Here is a 19,855-nt window from a genome sequence, read left to right on the forward strand (position 1 = left end):
CACTCGAGCCTGGCAAACTCGTGGGTGATTTGAGCTTCAGATCTTGCCTCAGTGTCTTGCGTCTGCGCTCCATATATAGACAAGTTTCGCCGCCATCTAAGGGGTTAAATATTTCGCTGTCTTGCTCGCCATTTCTGGGACCTCCGTGTTTAATGCGGTGGCGCCATAGCCGAGCAAGCGCAAAGTTTCTCCCACCAATTGCGCATTTGTAGCCTGATAACTCCTGATGAGCACCAGTTTCAATTACATGCATTATACGTACTATGGCTGAGCGAGCTCTGATAAACGCCGACCACTTCTGCTCGTATCGAGAAATTTAATGCCGGGCTACGCCTCACTCAACGCCGCGCGTGAGGCTAAATGGAGCTCGGATTGCGTCCTGCGTAGCGCGGATAACGGCACCATCTGTGCAAGCGACACATCCATGGCCGAGTAATGGCTTCTTTGCTGTGCACAACGATACAAACGCAAGGCACGTAAGTACCGTTGCAAAGTCATAAGCGACAATAACATAACACTTTTTCCTGACATGCGGTTTTAAAGAGCGACCCCATGGCCGAACTGAAAGACGTTACACGTGAAACCAGTAGGCTACATTACTTATTACGGCTTTCTGCATAGACAGATATGTGCTGGTAGCCGTCTTGCAGGTCAAGTTATGTAAAGTTTTGACCTCCCAACATGGCTACCCACAGCTCTTTAGCACGCTGAACTGGGTAGGTTTCCATGAACGATACAGCATTGACTGTTTATCTGTTTATTATTTATTTATGAATAGGGCCAATATCGTCAGATATTTAGCAGGGAAGGTACATGAAAAGTCCGTGAGTTCCACATAATCGTACATGCATAACATTATACATTCCTATTTGAACACTAGAAGAAAAAATGGTTTTAGTCATAACCATCGAACACTATATATATATATATATATATATATATATATATATACTTGAACAATGACATAGGCTCAACACTAAGTTTAACGTATCTATGATAATATTTGGGCTATCTGTGACGCAAGCCAATTCGTTCTCAATCATACTACTATATAGAGCTGTTTAATGATGATTCGTGAGAGACAGTTGGTTTCAATGAGTTACATGGAGTCTTTAAAAGCTACAGGAAAAAATGAGTCTTTGAAGCGATAAGTATTGAAAGATCATTCAGTTAGTGTATAAGAGTGCTTATTACGAGATGTTCTTCCTGGTGAGTAAGATAAAATTCTTGAGGTATCAATTTTTATTATGTTATGTAGTAACTGTAACGTCAATTTTAGTTGCGTTAGTTTGGTTCGGTTTTGTAGTGTTATGATGCCAGCGTTACTAAGTGAATGTGTTGGTGAGTCTGTCAGTCTATAGTCATTGAAGATAAACCTTATTGCTTTTCTTTGTACTGCCTCTATTTCGCTCAACTGTTGCTGGGTAAAAAGGAACCAGACAGGGCTAGCATATTCTAGTACAGATCGGAGAAGTGTTGTATAAGCTATTAGTTTTGTATTTGGCGGTGCAACATTAAGACGTCCTTGGAGTAGAAATAGACGCTTTAGGGCTGTGCTAGTAATGTTATCAATGTGAGTCTCCATTTACAACGTTCGAATTTAATTGCTATTCCCATATACTTGTGTTTGTTTACTTCAGTCAGGGGACAGTTCTCAACAGTGTAAGAAAAGTTAGACCTTTATTTTTTGCGGGTTATTGCGAAGGAAACACATTTACCAACAATAAGAGACATTTGCCAGTTTTTGCACAACTTGTGTGCAGCTTCTAGCGCGCTATTAAGGATTAGGTGACCTGCAAGACTATTTATTTCCTGGTAAATGACGCAATCATCTGCAAAGAGCCTGATACTTACATTACTTGAGAGAGGCAATTCATGAAGAAATATTGTCAATAAGAGTGGCGCTAGAACACTACCCTGTGGTACGCATGATGTGAATGGTAATATTCTGGAGGCAGCGTCGCATATTTGTACATACTGTGAGCGGTTACTAAAGTAGTCTTTAATCCAGGGAACTATGGGACCACCTTCAAGTGTTATCTGTAATTTGCTTATTAGTTTTTTTAATGTGAAACGCAGTTCAATGCTTTAGAAAATCTAAGAAAATAAGCTCTATTGGCTTGTGGTTGTCAATGGCCTGGGCTGCATCATGTATTAATTCTAAAGGTTGAGTAATAGTTGAAAGGCCCTTACGGGAACCATGCTGTGCAGGAGACAAGATATGTTGTTCTTCCAGATATATAGTTACGTGTTTTAATATTACGTGTTCTAGTAATTTACACACAGAGCTAATTAGTGATATTGGTCTGTAATTAAAGACCGCGGTTCTGGTGCCTGATTTATGTATGAGTATTATTTTCGCGGCCTTCCACTCCATGGGAACAGTGCAAGAGTTCAGTGGTTTATTAAAGATTAGGCATAAGTATTTAGCTACCCACTCCGCATACCTCTTAAGAAAGATGTTTGGCAGTTTGTCAGGACCCGTGCCCTTCTTTGTGTCAATGTTTAAAAAAAGGTAAGCGCTCCTTGCTCGATCACTGTTAGTGGTTTTATTTGAGTACGGTCGGAAGTTTCCATGGATGGTATGCATCCATCATTTACGGTGAAAACTGATTGGAAGTAATCGTTAAAGTAGTTTACGAGAGCGTTGTTCTCTTCAGAGGAATGCGTGTGCTCGTCAGTTTTCTTTGGATTCAGGTATTTCCCGAACTTATTTGGGACATTTTTCACAAATTTGGGAAGAATCTTCGCAAAGTAGTTATTTTTAGCATCTTTTAGCTTACATCTCATGTGATTAACGGCTACTGGAAGATCGTTTCTAGTTAGACTTGTTGCTTTCGTGTTTATTTTTTTTCCTTAATCACTTTACCTTTCGCTTCGCATGCATAACGTCATCGTGACATGACGTCATGATGTCTGTAAATATATTCCACTACGTATTTATATCAGCGGATACGTTATGTGAAAGCGCTACGAAAGAAAGACAATGAAAGACTCGAAAGAAAGACAGTCTGTTATGCTTGCGCCATCGGCATGGCTGAAATCAGGATATAGAAGCGATGACTGCTGATGAAAGCCCGCTTTGTTTTCTGTTAGAGTGATAAAGATCAACCGACGGTTGGAGATGCCCGGTATAATTACCACTTTAGCATTGTCATGTATGAAATGATCACTCAGAAAAATTTAATCTAGAATGTTAAACGATAATGCATGTACTCGCGTGGGCTGAGTCACTATTTGATGCAAGTTGAAATTAAGCGTTATATCACAGATGAACTCAAAATTAGCGGACTTGAAACGCATGCATTTCCCAACTATTTCTGGCATGTAAAAGTCAACAAGAAGGATTAGTCTCGTATTTGATACATGATGCTGTATATAGTTAAGAAGTGAAGGAATGACGTCGCTGGAAGCCGATGGACAGCGATATACACAGCCATCAGTGATAGCGCGTGGGCCCAACAGCAATTTACAAAAAATTGCTTCCATGCCTTGAACATCTGGAAGAAGTTGAAAGATAGCCTTTTGCTAATAAAAATAGCCACGCAGCCACCACGTGCGGGCCTGTCTTTCCGTATTACCGCGTAGTTTGGGCTACCTATTACTCGATCGTGAATGTCGCTTGTTAGCCAGGTTTCCGTAACTGCTACAAAGTCGGGTTCTAGTTCCAGTAATAAAGATCCAAGTAAATGTGATTTGTTCTGAAGAGCACGTGTGTTTTGATTCATGAAGGTCACATCTGCTTTTGGCGGGGCCACAGTTTTGGCAGCTCGCCTTTCTGTTTTTTTTTCGCAGCAGTGACTTCACCTTGTCTCACAAATATATATCAAAAAATTGAAATGCATAAGCGACTGATTAACAAAAATTCACTAATTAGGTTTTTAACTAATTACCTGATGGCCCATATTGCAATTTACAAATTGTAGCCATGGAGTTCTCAAGGCGGTTCCACTCGGAACGAATTCTCGTGATGACACCAGTTTCAATATATTAATTCCCGAACTTTGCGGAGAAACGCATTGGCGTTCCAGTTAAATTTGTGCTTCAATGCATAAAGTGACGTTTTGTTAAGAACCTAACTGGAACGCCAATGCATTTCTCCGCAAAGTTCGAGAATTAATATCTCGAAACTGGCGCCATCCCGAGAATTCGTTCCAAGTGGAACCACCTTGCAAATTGCACGGATACAATATGTAAATTGCAATATGGGCCATCAGGTAATTAGTTAAAAACATAATTAGTGAATTTATGTTAATTATTCGATTATGCATTTCAGTTTCTTGTGCAATTAATGTCCGCCTCTTCGAGTAGACCAACTCATCAACTAGAATTGTGATAACTGCCACAGGCAACCTTTAAGAATTTTTGAAAGTGTTCGCTGAAACACCCTGTATACAGACAGTGTATATCTTACCGAGGAACTCCTCGCTGGAAAAACGGAGGACGGAACATTGCCCAAGGTATTTCTGAAATGAGAACATGAACTGCAAGTTTCCGAGAAAAGTAGAAAACACGTCGTTTATTTAGGGGTGTGCGAATAGTGATTTTTGAGACGGAATCGAATACGAATCGATTAGTGTAAGAGGCGAATCGAATCGAGTACCAAACAGTTTTCGAATATCTTTTTGAATAATGAATAGCCTTTATCACAATTATTATTAAACGAGGTTCACATCCCAGTATTTTTCACATTAGCAAGTTTCTGTCCTTACATAGTACGTCACGAAGCGTTGCTTATTAAAAGCACAAATAAAGCATTTTGAGCAAACAATAGTCTCTTCGCATGCACAGGGGCGCTATAACGTAAAATGATTTCAAACTGTTTTGATTCCAATTTCTGTAATCAGCCACCACGATTGGTCAAAACATTTTCGGGCCACTCCCAACTTCGCCTGTCTGTCACGCGACGTCATGAAAACCGCGATAGCTCCCCATCTGATATAATGTGTACACACTGATTATGCATCATTAAACCACACAAAAGAAAAATATACATTCCTGATTCGACGCCTTTTCACCATTAGCCCTCTGCTATTAGTCCAATGTTTTCTGGCTACTGCCACTTCGCCTGTCTGTCACGTGATCTCACAAAACCGCGAAAACTCACCACGTCAAAGTGACGTGTACGCGAAAAAAATGCATTAATATGCCGAACAAAACTGAAATTTTTTCTGGATAGCCACAGACTGCCCCGTTCCGAAAGGAATAGAAGATGGCTGCCCGCCGATCGCTCAGGCCCTCGCTACTCGCACCTGCCGGTGAGCATGTATTTATTTGCGCATGATAAACCTTTTTGCGTGGCAGTAAAACGTTATCGAGCCCTTTCGGCATGCATACGACATCGCTCTACTAATTCTTCCTTCCTGAGGATCCGTTTTATCGGCATTCTGATTCCGTTGCACGTCGCCGCGATTTTCGACCAGCCAGCACAACCTAAGTAAGGTGAAGCAGCCTAATCGGAGAAGCCGGCACCACCCTCTTCGCGCGGTTATCTTTTTTCACTGTGCTGGCTCGGCCCCACCGAAACCCTCTCCACTAGAGCGTGCTCCTCGCCTCTTGTCAGCCAATTAGATCAGAAAAACCGCTGCGTGTAGACAATGCTATCGGTTTTGAAAGTGAACAAAGGTGACCTCCTATAAACGAGGAGGGTGTTTGATTGGGTTGTTCAGACAACGCTGCTGGTCACCGCCCGATGCTTGAGTCGGTGGTTACGTAAATTTGACGTCAGGAGTTTGGAATAAAAACTGTTTGGGGGGGGGGGGGGAATCATTTTACGTTATAGCGCCCCAGGACTCTTCAAAGAGCGCGAATGATCGCTGTACCCAAGTGACTTTCTACCAAAGTTTTCTTTGTGAGTCGGGTGTCACGAACAGTGGAACTTCATAATTTGTGCAGTAGATCTTACATAGCATGATTAAAAAATTAAAAGCTTATACTGCACTGAGACATTAATATCAGCACCTTTTTCACTAAGTTACTCTCAAGCAATTATATAAAGCGTCCTTATGCGTTATATAAAGCGTCCTCGATAATGAGTCAGAAAATCATTATCGTTCTCACCGATTCGGTTTTCCGGAGGATAGTAGAAGCCTCCCACGTCTAAGGCGCTTTTCTTCCACCTTTGTAACAAGGTAAAAATAGGCAAAAACAATCAGGTATTTACGTATTGTGCAGCTTCCTAAAGCTAATCTGTAGTTGAAAACTCACTGCACTGAATATTTCTGCGAGTTAAGCATCCATTATAAGAGGTGCAGAACATGTCTGGGTTAATACATGACTGCATTTTTTTTAAAGATGCTCGCACAACTTACCTGTTGTTGAGACTTGGTTCCCTTAATGTAGCGAATCGCTTCAAGTACTTGTTTTGTTGAAAGAAGTACATCATTTCGAGTATAGTCGTATTGGTACTGAATCTGGGTACCTGCGGAAAGCGTTTATTAGAGAGAAGCGTTCCACGTGGACGTAAGCTTTCAACATTCTTGTTGAAATGGCAAGATCGAGTTGTTCTGATAATCATTAGATGTATTAACAGCTTCAATTTTATATATGTTTCCCCATCTCACTGTTTTTCTGAATAACGCAGAGAGATGAATAAGACCTTTTTCCATGGGCAGAAAAAAATGGCGTGTTCTGCTTATAATTAATATCAAGTGGAGTCTCGCGTGTAGCTTATTGGTATCACATTTTGCTACCAAAAGTTTTCCGATAGAACAGGTTGCTTACCCTTCTTGCTGAAAGCAATCTCCTTCACAGAGGGCACGCCGGGCTAAAATTGTTCTTTCTGCAGACTGACGTGTTAAGCAAAAACATATTCAATAAGTTCTTTCAGCTTCAACCGAGGAAGTGTGTACTTGCGTCAAATTAGATCATCGCCTTACGTTAAATGACATGTCGAATTCGGTCAGCAAGTCTTCAAATGTAGAATTCTTGCGAGACGTTGGTGTCATTTCCGGACACATTGTCCTTTTCGTGGTGCAGAATTTAGTCCGTCCTCAGAACATGTAGCTTTCTTGCGCATTTTTCCTGACAGACTCACTACTGAATGTGTAAACGTAGAAGATGTGGTGAAAGAACAAAGACGCATGTGCGTTGTTAGCTTTTATTGGACATGATAATAGAGAAATACCTTCCATAGAGGTCGTAAACGACGCCTTAAGGTGTTCCTTTTCCGGTTTGTCCTTGACGTGTGCTTATTTAACAAAAGTTAGTTTTTACTCTCGCTATTTTTATTTAATTTCTTGCATCTCTTATATCAAGAGGAGGTTGGTAGTTAGGCTACAAGGCCTGACGTAGGTCTAATACCCTTTAAAGCAGTTCGTAAGTCACTCAGATAAACACAAAATGTGACGTCAATAATAAACACCACAAAAGCACAGTTTGCGGGGCACCTTATTCACACGCAAACACAAATTCACAGATACGATATTGCATAGCCAGCCTAATAAAAACGACAACAGTGTTAATGGAGAGTTATAGCTCTGCGGGTTTACGGGCCGGTGGGTCCAGCGGGCGAGCGGATACGCCACTGCACATGTGAGGTGCCATGGGGGGGGGGAGAGAGCATGTTTACGGAGCGGCTTGCTCGGTCTATGGAATTCGCTCCCCAACGAGAACATTTGTATGAATTATCTCGTTCATTTCGGGCGGGGTCCGGCCGACACAGACATAAAGCATCGTTTGTGCGTGAGTGTGTGTAGGTTTCAACTGACTATGGTCTTCTCCGGACAACCGTCAGTCACACTTAGCTCATCGTAGAGGCTGAACGTGTGTCAGTTGAGCTCCTGAGCAACACTTTGCAATATGATTAACGCGGTTTAACTCATAGATACGGGACCTCATAGAGGTTCGAACTAATGCTCAGGCACTTCTCTCTCGCATGTACCGCGAAGTCGCCACTGAAGTTTTACCCGTATCATGTACAGAAATGACATCCTTCACATTTACTTACATTACACTTTGGTGTCAAATAGTTTGCATTTACAAGTGGTTGTTTGTAATCACATGAGCAAATTAGCTCTTTTATTAAACAGCACATTTGAGAACATCTGAGCAAAATTGAGCGAGGGACTTTCAATTTTGACCAACTGGGGTTTCTTAAAGTGCGCCAAATCCACTGTACACGAACGCTGTCCCATTTCGCCCCATTCGAAATACACCGCATTGTAAATGTGGCTGCCGTGGCCGCCAATTTAACCGTCGACCTCGTACTTGGCACCGAAACGCAGCTAAGCCATCTCGGTGGGCTGAAAACACAACGTGATGTTCCGCAGCAGTGCACACAACTGCCGGCGTACAATAGAAACTAATACTCATTTGAGTCTTGTCATGGCTTGCCTTTAAACGCTAAGCTTATAGCAGCAATAGGAATGGCTGTATGTACATAAGTGCGCTGCATCTAGGAACAGAAAGGGTGAGTGGCTTTGAAGACATACTGACACAAGTCTGATGAAATAACGAAACTTTTGCACTTAAATTTATTCGTTAAACTCTATAGAGCACACGTTATAAAAGCAAATCAAAGTGACGTAGAATGTGATTTGACGCCGGCGTGAGTCACATGCCCACATTTTGCATAAAGAGCGCGGTGCTCCACTGACTAAGCTATGGAGTTGGTTGTATCCCCATTAATGTTGTGTGTGTGCGCGCGCATATGTGTGATAATAATAGACGTGGGAGTGCCAGCGCACATAACCCGTAGCTTCGGGGGACCAGCGCAGCTGTGGCCGTGAGTGGCATAAGTGCACAGCTGCAAACGCAGTCGATCCCAATTTATTACGAAAACATTCTGCCGTGGATTGGGGAAATGTACTTACGTGTTTGTACAGACGGTCAATAAATGTGATGTTCAAAATATAATCCGGGCATCCAATTCCCAAAACCATGTCCTTTAACTGCAATTATATTGGAAAATAAATCGCTATAGAAGAGCGAAAATGTATTTTCACGCACTCATGTTGCATGCGTAACCACAAATAGTACTGAATATAGGGGGAAAATATCAAGACAATGCCTAAAATACCCGCACAAGCACTCCATACAGAAGGTTAGTTAACTAGCGAAGCTGAAACGTACGGCCCCGGACAGTGCAGTCAAATGGGCCGATGAAAGCTCGGGCGTCATCGACGAGATGTTTACTGGAGGCGTGGCAGCAACCGACGCGTACGTGGGTAGCGGCACCGTGGAGTTGGCGTTTCCCGGAGGCGTGGCAGCAACTTCCGCGTACGTTGGTAGGGGACGAGAGACGGAGGGTGGCACGCGCGTGGTTCAGGTCAAGGACGCCAGTTCATCCCTGATGATGTCACGCAAGGCCGTGCTAGAAGGCGCACTGGGGCATCCCGACGGTGAAGACAAGCCCATAGATTGTAATTCTTCGCGTATCATAGCTCGTATCATGACAAGCAGATGTGGGTCCACCGTAGAAGAATAGTCGCCAACGTCCATCTGAAGGCGAACAGACTCAAGTTCGTCCAGGCGCTGACACGTTGTAACGATGTCAGTGATTGTAGCGGGGTTCTTGGTGGCAAGGGCGTTGAAGGCGATTGATCTAATGCCTTTCAGAACGTGGCGCACTTTGTCTGATTCTGACATAGATGAACTCACACGGCGGCAAAGCGCAAGAACCTCCTCGATATACGATGTTTAAGACTCGCCTGGCCGCTGTTGGCGAGTTTAGAGGGTTTTCTTTGCGATGGTAGAACGAACAGCCGGTGTACCACATACTTGGCGGAGCTGCTGCTTGAAGGCAGCCCAGTCAGTAAAGTCTATCCCGTGGTTTAAGAACCATGTCTTCGCCACACCCGTCAGGTAGAAGGAGACGTGGCGGAGCTTGTGGGGGTCGTCCCAATGATTGGCGGAACTTACTCGCTCGTAGTCATCCAGCCTCCACATCTTCCCCATGAAGACCAGCGAAGAGATGGGGGCACGCTGGTGGCTGCTTAAGATGTAAGGGGTGGCTGGTGGTGTCAGAACGGTAGCGGTAGAAGTGCAGGGTGGTGCGTCCTGAGACATGCTAGCGGACAGTGGGCGCAAGTGGCGACCTGAACGTAGCTCCAGGGGGGTAGACTGAGCGGGCAGAGGACGTAGGATCGAAGGAGCTGCCTCCCTCACTTAAAACGTCTCTGTTGGCACGACGTTTATTCGGCCTGACTACTCGGGAGCGAACCAGCAGAGGCACACACCCGGTGATGATGATCACACACAACTGAAGATGAGGATCGAGCAACGTAGAATGATGATGATAATATACAGATGGAGAAGACGTGCGTAATAAACGCCCACACTGGGTTAATTTCGACGGTTCAATAAGGTATTTCTCAGTTATTGGTTACGTCTTTGCGTTTCCTAATCAGGTTACACACACGTTCGGCTGCGAAGGAGAGAACGAAGTCACTAACGGTATGGCCGCAGTCCACCATTATCGACTTGCGTTCGATGTCTCTAGTTTGCTCGGCGGCGCGGTTAGCAGCATTCGGCCGCCACTCCGTTTGCGATTCTTCAAAATTAAATTGCTTCAAAAGTAAATATGTCCGTTACGTAAGACAATGAATGGCTCATACCCGCTGAAGCAATGGTTCATACCACCGTAAACTCGGCCTCCCCATTACGACGACAGAAGAGTAGTGAAATGCTATGCTGGAATGATGAGCGGCAACAAAGCCAGCTGTGGAAGAAGAGGATGACGCTCGAGTCAATGCTGATGATGATAGTTTTCTGTACACATGCGACGGACAAGCGCTTTTTCGTCTGGCCTAGCCATATAAAGCTTCTCTTTAAAACATATTTGCGTAAAATAAATTCTGTAATTTTCTAAACGTAAGCCTTTAGCAGTGATGCATGTATGTGGCATTTGTGGAATATGATTTATCGCCGCTGCTGTGTGTCTCTGACGAATGAATTGCGGGAGTTGTTGTTGTTGACCTGACTGGTTGTGGCGCTTACCCACAGTGGGGGATCCTGAATGCAGTGTTTCGAAAGAAAATAAGAGATGTTTCGAGGAAACTTGAGGTCAATGTACTATATTCTTTTCCGCTCGACGCATATCACTATTTGGTCAAACTCGGAAACCGATTAGGCAGACAGTCCGAAGCAGGGCAGCTTTCTGTAATAAGGCATGTTGTTGGCATTGCAGTAGTCCCTGCGGAATAAGCATGAGCTATCCTGGCGATCTTAGAAGTGGGCACAGGATGGTCGAAATAGGACTTTAGGCTGTCTACGTTAGCGATATCGCGTCCACGGGGGCGGAGATCGGCAGACGGCGTAACAGGCTCGATGATGTAGTTAACAGGAGATGTACGCTCAACCACGCGGTAGGGTCGGTCATAGCAGTTTAGAAGACACATCAGGAGCGTGGAGGTATACACACTACAACCATACGAGTGTTCTGGGAAAGAAAGTAGGGGGGGAAGGGTGGTCTTCCCGGATCTGTTTCTGGCGCTGCTGGTCGGTCGTAGTGAAACGCCTGGCCAGTTGACGACATTATTCGGCATATATGGCAGTTTCGTAAATGGGCGAATACTGGGAGACATCGGGGTTGCAGGGCAGTAATGTGTCTATGGTGTGACATGGTTGGCAACCGTACAATAGGAACAAAGGCGAAAACCCGGTTGTGACTTGCGTAGCAGTGTTGCAGGCGTCAGTAGCAAAAGGGAGAATCATGTCCCAGTTTGCCTGATAGGACGCAACATGGGTCGCAAGCATGCCGACCAAAGTCCGATTAAACCGTTCAGTGAGGCTATTCATATGAGTGCGGTAGGCCGTGTGGGTGCGATGGACCGATAGGCCGTGCGGGCACTGATGAAGTAGGGCTTCAACCACGTCAGTTAGGAAGACACGGCCGCGGTCGCTCAGGAGTTCGCGTGGACGATCATGTCGAAGAAAAAACCGGTTAAGAAGGAAGGACGCGATGTTCTGTTGTGTGGCGGTGGGCAGAGCGGCAGTTTCGGCGCACTGTGTAAGGTGGTCGACGGCGACTATAACCCACCAGTTGTCTGCAGTAGTGAATGGCAGGGGTCCATACAGATCACACCTGACACTGTCCAACGGATGGGCAGGACACGGAAGCGGTTGTAAAGAACTCGTTGTAGGATGAGGAGGCTTTTTTGGTCGCTGACACTCATGGGAAGGCACGGATAAACTGGCAAATGAAGGTGTGCATCCCACGCCAGTAATATTGTTAAGCAAAAGCTACGGAAGGACAGAAAAGGAGAACGAAGTGCGCTTGTCTTTGGAGCGGCTCGGTGTCGGCGCGGCAACCCTTTGCCCCTTTTCAAAGATTCATCTTTAAATAAACGCACCCCATCGTAACAGTTTTGGTGGACGGTGCGGGGTAAAACAACGGCGCCCCCGAAGAACGACAAGGAACCTACCGCTGAGGCGCAATCCGTGGAGCTTCGACGAAGTCGCCGAATTGCCGGTCTGCCACCAGAGGTGGCTTCTGACGGCGACAATCCGCAACCTTATACCAGCGTTCCATGGCAGCCCTACATCGAGCCACGCACCTTCACTGGAAAAGACGGAGAAGACGTGGACGGATGGCTCAGCTTCTACCAAAGAGCAAGTCGGTTCAACGGCTGGAATGCCACCGCCCAGCTTAACAACGTCGCCTTCTTCCTCAAGGGAACAGCGTCTGTGTGGCTTGAAAACCATGAAGAAAGCTTGACAACTTGGGAGAAGTTCGTAGACGAAATTAAGAAGTGTTTCGGAGATCCGACAGCTAAAAAGAAGCGTGCAGAGAAACGCTAATGCAACGAGCTCAAGTCTCCGGCGAAACTTGCACTACGTACATCGAGGAAGTGCTTAAGTTGTGCAAGGCCTTGGACCCTCAGATGTCAGAAGAGGATAAAGTTGACCAGCTGCCGAAAGGGATCGCTGAGGACGTGTACCAGTTCCTCATAGGAAAAGACCGTCTGGAATCCGTAACGGACGTCGTTCTGCACTGCCGCACATTTGAAGCGCTCAAAGCTCGGCGTATCACACCTAAGTTCGGTCGCCTGGCCAACGTGACTAACGTCGCCAGTGTTGACGTGGTCCCAGCTTCACCCGACCTCGCCTCAATGATTCGGCAAGTGGTGCGCGAAGAGCTTGACCGACGCCAGGCGGTTCCCCTCTCGACTCCTCGGGTTCGAGAGCCTTTCTCTTCCGGCGACTTTGGTGAGACGTCCATTACCGCCGCCTCCGTAGATGCCTACAACTTCGCACCTCGTCCAGGAGTGTCAAACCATACTACGAACGCGCATCCCAGTTACCAGTTTCACAACGGTTACTCACGCAGACCACCTGCAGTTCCTCAAGAGTGGGACGGCCGTGCCAGTTATCCTCCTACTGACAATTTCAGTGCGTCCCGTGAACGCCCCATCTGCTTCCAATGCGGCATTCGCGGTCACGTCGCCCGATTTTGTCCTCACCGCCGTCGCACGTCACCACCGTCCTATGAAAGACCGCGTACTTTTTATCGGCGGGGCAACCGACAAGGTGACGAGACACGTTGGTCCTCTGATTCTGATAGCAGGACGCTCTACCAGGCGAATTACCGTAGCGACTCACCAGCTTCTGTGCGGAGCTTGACGCCGCCGCCTTCACGCCAGCGCAGGTCGCTATCTCCGCGACGGCGTCTCACGTCACCGCCGCCGGGAAACTAGGCGGCGCGACCAATGGAGGTGCGGTCGCTAGTCATCTTCAGCTACATGCCCCTATGCCTCCGCCAGTCGCCATGTGTCATAATAAGGTTCGTGTTTTAGTGGACAATGTTACTACTTTGGCCTTAGTGGACACAGGAGCGAGTCTCTCTGTTATCAGCCAACATTTCAAAACCCGACTAGGCCGTAAAGTGATGTTTCGCTGGGACACCTCTAATACATTTCGTGCAGTGAGTGGCGAGTTGCTCCGACCTATTGGTATATGCATCGCGAACGTTTACTTCTCCGATAACGTGTATCAAGCGGAATTCGCAGTGCTTGCTAAATCCACCCACGACGTAATTCTTGGCCTCGATTTCCTACAACAGTGCGGTGCCACTGTTGACGGCGGTACCGGCGAGCTTTTCCTCTCTCCTCTTGCTGACCAACCTGCTACATGTCCACGCACTCTCGCCGTCATTGAAGATACTGTCTTACCGGCACGTTGCTTATCCAGAATACGAGTTGCTGCTTGCGGTGTCGACGCCGATACATTTGATGCAATTGTTGAGCCTGTGCCTTCGATGGTTGTGAAGAAAAGTGTGCTCGTACCTCGTTGCGTCCTCTCTGTGGCCTGCGGAACAACTACACTATGGGTGTCAAATTTAGCCTCCCAGTCTGTTGTGCTACCCAGCGGTATCCGACTTGTCTCTTTTGAAGTGGATACCACTCTCAGCATAGGCGCTTTAACTGATGACACGTCCCATGAATCCCAAGAGCACGGTGCTGAAGACTCGTTGCCGTTTCTAAAAATGATCAACAAGTCATTGTCGTCAGAGAAGCGTCAAGCCCTGGTCAGCGTCCTTCGAAAGCATGCGTCATTGTTTGATTTCGCGCAGAACGCTAACAAAGTTCGCGTTCCAACTACGCGGGCTCGCCACAGGATCGACACGGGGCCCGCGCATCCCATAAGGCAGAAGCCTTACCACGTGTCCGCATCAGAGCGCAAGATCATCGCTCAACAGGTCGACGACACGCTAGCCAAGGGCGTCATACAAGATTCATCTTGCCCGTGGGCTGCGCCGGTCATCCTCGTGAAAAAGAAAGATGGGTCCTGGAGGTTTTGTGTCGACTACCGGCGTCTCAATTCTGTGACGAAAAATGATGTGTATCCACTTCCCCGGATCGATGACGTTATCGACTGCCTTCATTCCGCATCCTACTTTTCATTTGTAGACCTCAGATCGGGCTACTGGCAGATACCCATGCATTCAACTGACAAAGAGAAAACCGCTTTTGTGACCCCAGACGGCTTGTTTGAATTCAACGTCATGCCGTTTGGTTTGTGCAACGCGCCTGCAACATTTGAATGGTTTATGGACACGGTACTGCGCGGCCTGAAATGGGAGATTTGTTTATGTTATCTTGACGACGTCGTCATTTTTGGCCGCACCTTTGCAGAGCACAACCATCGACTGGACGTTGTTCTGACGTGCCTTGAACAAGCTGCCCTTACCCTCAACTCAAAGAAATGTCACTTTGGCCAACGAGAGGCGCTAGAACTTGGACATCTAGTGGACAAGCAGGGGGTGCGACCAGACCCACAGAAGGTCGCTGCAGTTACCGGCTTTAAACAACCGCGGTCACAACGCGAGCTGAGGAGCTTCTTGGGTCTTTGCTCGTACTTTCGACGTTTTGTGCCCAACTTTGCCGATACTGCCTACCCTCTGACTTCATTGCTGCGCAAGGATAACCCTTTCACCTGGACAGCAGATTGCGATTCCTCGTTTCGTCCACTGAAGCTCCTGCTTTCTTCCGGACCAATCCTTCGCCATTTTGACCCCTCTGCCTCAACAGAATTGCACACCGACGCGAGTGGAATCGGCCTCGGCGCCGTCCTCGTCCAGCGTTTTGGTGACGCCGAGCATGCCTTTGCGTACGCCAGCCGTTCGTTGAGCAAGGCCGAACAGAATTACACCGTCATTGAGCAAGAGTGTCTCGCTGTCGTCTTTGCAGTCCAGAAGTTCCGGGCTTCCGGCCATATCTCTACGGGCGCCGCTTTACGATCGTTACTGATCACCATTCACTATGTTGGTTGGTTGGTCTCCGCGACCCGTCTGGCCGCCTTGCTCGATGGGTGCTACGTTTGCAGGAATTTGGCTTTGCAGTCCGTTTCAAGAGTGGCCGGCATCATGCGGACGCCGACTGTCTTTCGAGGCTCCCTCTACCAACAAGTGAATGTGACGCCGACAATTTCGATGAGTTTCTGGCCGCCATCGACGACATTCTTGTTCCCGATCTGGCCACCTTCCGGGAAGAGCAGCGTAACGACCGCAGCCTGGATGGCCTCTTTGCCTCAGCTGCTCAGCCAACAGGTAACAATGGCTTCGTCATCCAAGATGACCTGCTCTACAAGAAGAACTACGCGGCTGAGGGTGCCCGCCTCCTCTTAGTGGTCCCTAAGAATTTGAGAAACCACGTACTCCGTGCTATGCACGACGACTCCACCGCTGGACACCAGGGTTTCACCAGAACATACCACCGCATTCATGGTAGATTCTATTGGATTGGTATGCGAGGCGATATAGAAAAGTATGTGGCCAGTTGTAATAAGTGCCAGCAATTCAAGCGCCCTAATACTGCGCCGGTCGGACTCCTTCACCCTGTGGCGCCACCATCATCTCCTTTCGAAATGGTTGGAGTTGATCTTCTCGGCCCATTCCCGCGCTCACCCAATGACAGCCGCTGGATTATAGTCTGCGTCGACCACCTGACGCGTTATGCGGAAACCGCAGTGATGCCAACGGCCACGGCTCTTGATGTTTCGAGCTTCATCCTGTCCTCCGTTATACTGCGTCATGGACCTTCGTGTTATTGTGAGCGATCGCGGTCGCCAGTTCGTGGCCGACGTAGTCGAAGAGCTGTTGCGTCTCTGTGCTTTCCAGTTTCGCCACGCGACCCCGTATCATCCGCAGACAAATGGTCTCGTCGAGGGCACAAACAGAACTTTCACGAACATGCTTTCGATGTACGTGGATTCCAGGCACAAAAATTGGGATGACATCTTGCCTTTTATCACATACGCCTACAACACCGCAAAGCATGAAACTACAGGCTACAGCCCTTTCTATCTTCTTTATGTTAGACCACCCCGCAACTTCCTTGACACCATTCTACCTTTTACTCGTCATGCGGACTTTTCGCTTGCCCAGACTCTCTGCCGCGCTGAGGAAGCACGGCGCATAGCTCAGCTCCGTACGCTGGCATCCCAGGACCACTCCAAGATCCGCTATGATGCACGACATAAGAATGTGTCATACGACAAAGAGGACATTGTATGGCTTTGGACACCACTTCGCAAGCGCGGCCTGTGCCAGAAGTTTCTGGCTCGTTACACTGGGCCTTTCCTTATCACCGATCGCCTCAGTGATGTAAACTACTTGATTGCTCGCCTCGTGTCCAATGGCTACCGGTCTAAGAAGACGCAGCTTGCTCACGTCGCTCGCCTGAAACGCTGTCATCCACGTGACTCAGAGTGAACGTAACAGTTACTCGCCCAGCGGGCTTCGTCTGTGACGGGAGGAATGTTAAGCAAAAGCTACGGAAAGACAGAAGAGGAGAACGAAGTGCGCTTGTCTTTGGAGCGGCACGGTGTCGGCGCGGCAACCCTTTGCCCCTTTTCATCGATTCATCTTTAAATAAACGCACCCCATCGTAACAATATCAATGCAGAAGGTGTTCGTAAATCCTGAAGACACCGGCGTGAGTACCTTGCGTGACCTTGAGTGAAAAGCTGCACAGATTTCATGTTCATGGTATGACGCCACTTTCGACCATCTGGCGAATATTTGCGCTGGTACAGAAGACCGTCACGAATAACGACGTACGTAGCTTCACCACGCAACGTCCGAGATATCGGAAGTGTGTGTGCTTCGGAGATAACGTCAAGGGGTGAAGTAATCTGTGGATAATTTCGCTGCGCTGAAGAGAGGGTTTAGATGTCTAGAGAGGACAGTGTGTGTTCAAGTGTGGAGAGGGAATCAGCCTCGTCAGGAGACATGACCGGGAGAGTGCGTCATCATCTGCACGCTTGCGCCGGGAACGGTATAAAACGAATGTCATAGTTCTGAATCCGAAGAGCCCAACGTGCGAGGCGGCCTGATGGATCCTTCCATGAAGACAACCAACACAGCACGTAGTGATCTGTGACATCGAAGGCGCGGCCATATAAATACGGATGACTCTTGTCGAGTGCCCGGACTGTTACAAAGCATCCTTTCTTAGTAACACTGTAGTTTGATTCAGCTTTTATGATAGTTCGACTAGAATATGCGACGTCATATTCGGTATTCATATTCCACAGCTACCTTGGTTCTCCACAAGAAAAGCATAAAATCACCTATGAAGAAAGGCGTCAGACAAGGAGACACAATATCTCCAATGCTATTCACTGCATGCTTAGAAGTCTTCAAGCTCCTAGACTACGAAGGCTTAGGAGTGAGGATCAGCAGCGAATATCTCAGCAACCTTTGGTTTGCAGATGACATAGCCTATTCAGCAACAATGGGAACGAATTACAACAAATGATTGAGTAAGAGTGGGGTTTAAGATTATTATGCAGAAGACAAAGATAATGTTCAATAGCCTGGCAAGGGAACAAGAATTCAGAATCGACAGTCAGCCTCTACATTCTGTAAAGTAGTACGTTTATCTAGGTCAATTCCATCACAGGGGTCCGTGATCACGAGAAGGAAATTTACAGAATAAAATTGCATTGGAGTGCATACGGCAGGCATTACCAAGTCCTGACTGGGAGCTTACCACTGTCGTTGAAAAAGAAAAGTGTAAGATAATTGCATTCTAAAGGTGCTAACACACGGGCAGAAACTTGGAGTTTAACACAGAAGCTCGAGAACAAGTTAATGACCGCACAAAGAGCGACGGAACGAAAAATGTTAGGCCTAACGTTAAGATTAAGGAAGACAGCGGTGTGGATCAGAGAACAAACGGGGATAGCCGATGTTCTAGTTGACATTAGGTGGAAAAAAGTGGAGCTAGGCAGGCCATGTAATGCGTAGGATGGATAACCGGTGGACCATTAGAGTTACAGAATGGATACCAAGAGAAGGGTAGAGCAGTCGAGGACGGCAGAAAACTAGATTGCGTGTTGAATTTAGGAAATTTGCAGGCGCAAGTTCGAATCAGCTGCCGCAAAGACAGGGATAATTGGAAAACTCAGGGAGAGGCCTTCGTCCTGCAGTCGATATAAATATAGGATGATGATGATCTTGATATCTATATCTATAGGCTCACTAAAGTGAGCATGCGGAATAAAAATAAAAATATGTAAAATATCTGATGAAAGAGCGAGAGAAATAAACAAAACAAAAGTGGCCGCATATCTGCTTGCTTCGCTGCAAATGACGTCGAAAGACGATAGTCTTCTGCCGCCTCTGATACGTAACACTCCTCTTGTCCCCCGTCCCACCCCTAACGCTGTTCCCCTCCCCTCTCATTCTTGGATGCAGTAAAGGTTTTGCTGACCTCAATTCAAATTTTCCGCGTTCGCCCAGCTCTCGCGCCATCTGTTGTGACCTTTTATTAGTGTTGCCTTACTGTTGCCTTTTATTACTGTTGCTATCTGTAGCCTTAAAGACGGCTACAGAGCCGCGGCTTCAGTCGGCTTGTATTTAACGCGTTGCGTCTCTTCGACACCATTTCCAACGCGTTGATTTTTTCATTTGCAGCGTCTCATTTTTCATTTCTTTCTGTCTCTCACTTTCTCTCTATCTGTGTTTCTCTTACTTTCCCTCTCTGTTTCTTTAAATGTATATCTCTCTCGCTTGCTCTCATTTTCTCTTTTTCTCGCCCATAACAAGTTCTCTTACAATCATTGGTACAACGCAATCATATTGTCACGAAGATAGCAATCGAAACCTTGGCAAAACGATCTTCTTTGCAACATAGGCTGACACTCGGAGAGCGCGCGCTTCAGAACACACTTCGTCGTTCTCGTTGCAGCGGCCGGCGGCCGCAGGTGCCAGCCTATCTCGCGTCATTTCTCCCTTTCCAAAAGCGACCGTCCCGGTCGGCTGGGTAGAATAAAGTTCATAAGGGGCAAGACAGCTCTAATGGCAAATGTGGTCACAGAAAACTGAGGATAACCACACAACACTGCGTAGGACGGCGAAGGGTTTGAAAGGTGCACTTCACTCGCGGGTGTAGTACGGCTTCATCTGTAC

General features: G+C 46.9%; 1 protein-coding gene and 1 long non-coding RNA gene across 2 annotated transcripts in view; both read right to left on the bottom strand.

Annotated features, from left to right (window-relative positions):
• LOC125942981 (uncharacterized) overlaps positions 1-6,131 on the bottom strand; it is a 29,350-nt gene extending 23,219 nt beyond the window's left edge. Inside the window, exons 1-2 of the long non-coding RNA XR_007465457.1 lie at positions 6,061-6,131; positions 4,415-4,466 (exon numbers count right to left, since the gene is read on the bottom strand). This is a non-coding gene — a long non-coding RNA (uncharacterized LOC125942981). The remainder of the gene's footprint in view (positions 1-4,414; positions 4,467-6,060) is intronic.
• The window catches only part of LOC119439977 (membrane metallo-endopeptidase-like 1), a 668,359-nt gene that overhangs the window by 485,363 nt on the left and 163,141 nt on the right, over positions 1-19,855 (bottom strand). The gene's annotated exons all lie outside the window — the stretch shown is intronic.

Source organism: Dermacentor silvarum, chromosome 2 (genome assembly GCF_013339745.2).
Source record: "Dermacentor silvarum isolate Dsil-2018 chromosome 2, BIME_Dsil_1.4, whole genome shotgun sequence".
Taxonomy (NCBI): domain Eukaryota; kingdom Metazoa; phylum Arthropoda; class Arachnida; order Ixodida; family Ixodidae; genus Dermacentor; species Dermacentor silvarum.